Genomic DNA, 2238 nt, shown 5'->3' with positions numbered 1-2238 from the left:
CAGCAGCTGTCAACACAGACTAAGAAGGACTGAGGGAAAAAAAGAGAAATACCATACCAAACACTTTTACAACATCTGCAAGCTTGGACTACGGTGCCCAAAAAGCAAGTTGAGCAAATACAGACACAGGTTCGTGAAGATAAGAATCAAGTGTGTACATTTCGGAAGACACAGTAAAGCTTTACACACAGAAATGGAATATTAATTAAAATGCCTTCATACTATGAAGTACCCCCCGCCTCCAAATGAACACCACCCAAAGTTTGCTTTTAGTGGACCAAAAACTTATTATATCCTTTTTTCATCAGTTTGTAAATGATTGGGTGCCTAACAGTTAGATTTGTATATATGTGTAGAGCTTCAGTTTGAATAGGAGGCTTTGTTGTTATATGATAAAAGTGCCTTTGACTGGAAAAGGAAAGTAGCCTTTGTTTATTAGAATCAATTAAAGCAAAAAACAAATAGAAGGTTACATTTTCTTAATTTCACAATCCACAGAAAGCACTTACTCTGACCAATGATAGGCTCACATACAGGACCTCTGCAGAGACTGCACATGTTTGTATGCAAAAATCTGTGTATCTGTACAGCTTTTAATGTTACTAATGTAAGATGTCAAAAAGGGAATTTTGTCAACTATATGACCAAAATTATTTATTCAAACAAGATGGTGCCTTTTGAAAAGCCTAAATGTTACCTGAAACACCAACGATGCCTACAGTATACCCTGTTAGGAGAAAGCACAGTTTGCATTTAATTTCCTTGCAAAATGTGCACATTACAATAGCCTACTGTTTGTCAACACAGCAGCATTAGTCAGCAGATAGTCAGATTCCTGTATAATTAAAGTCCTGAGGAAGAATCGACAGTATAGCATCTCATCCAAAGTTCATCTTATTATAGAACTGAATGATAATTATTCTATGTATTCATGCTTCTTGTGAGCAATGGATGATCCTGTTTGCGTCATCATGTGTAATGTTTTGTTGAAGCAATCATCTCAATTTTAACTACATCATCAATTATCGATGCCTGGAAGCTATGCAAAATGCAGGTAGAATTTGTCTCATTAAAGAATGTATGCATAAGATTGTAATAGCAAAGGATTTGTCTCTTCGTTCTATCTGCACAAACATGTACCAAAGAATTGTTGATAATGGTGAAAAGCAATATATTCTTATGTTGGACATTAAAAGACCTACATTTTTTTATTATTATATATTTATTATATACTTGCAGCATGTACTCTGTTACTTGTATCATTTAGCTCTATGCACTATTGTTCTGCATTGCTACCTGTATACTCTGTGTACTGCAGTACTAATATTCAGTCTGTAGAATGCACTATAGCAAGACTGAATACATGCTTAATCATCCTGTTGTGCTACAGTACTTCTAGCTTTGATTGTATCTTTAGAGCGCACATGTCCCCACAGTACAGTAAATATTTATGTGTATTTATGAGTCTTAATTCATAAGGTTGAAGAAAGTGAACAAAGCCATATAGACATGTTTACTGAAATTGTTATTCGGTTTATGCAGATGAATTGTTTAAAATATTTTTTTCTGGACTCGAATTTCGCTCAATGTACTGTAGCCTTCTGTGTGTATTGTCAAATAAATAACATAGTCATCTCTTTCAACGTCTTTGTCATTTTTAGATCCGCAGGTGACTAAAAAGATCCCCCAAAGTGTCTGATGATGATGATGATGATGATGATGTATTGCGCAGATAAAACTTTGGCATTGAGGTCAACCTTAATTGGCTCTTTTTTCTAGGTGAACAAACAGATCAAGAGGAAGTGATTTAGAGTACCTAAGTATAAATGTCAAAACGTCTGATGAATATCTCCTCTTGCCAAGTTCCTCATGAAGACATACTTCTGTACTCCCTGTCCTCAAAGACACATAATAGCTTCAATGTTTATTGTTAAATAAATAACAAAGTCATTATCTCTTTCAACGCCTTTGTCTGTGTCATTTTTAGATCTGCAAGTGACTAAAAATATCCCCCAAAATGTCTTATGTAGCAGCTATGTTTTACCTTTAACTTGAAATATAATGGACATTATGTTCTATCTGAATACAATCCACTTTAACTTGAAATTACTCTCTTTAACTTCTCATTGGTCCACTTCCCAACTTGATTAGAAGTTATAATTTATTTCAACTTAAAATGAAATGTGCAGTCCAAATTGATTGAAGTAACAATTACTCTGTTTCATAGGAACATTCTGG

This window comes from Borostomias antarcticus, assembly GCF_949987555.1.
Source record: "Borostomias antarcticus genome assembly, chromosome: 21".
NCBI lineage: Eukaryota > Metazoa > Chordata > Actinopteri > Stomiiformes > Stomiidae > Borostomias > Borostomias antarcticus.
The sequence above is the reverse complement of the archived record's forward strand: the minus strand, read 5'-3'. Positions refer to the sequence as shown.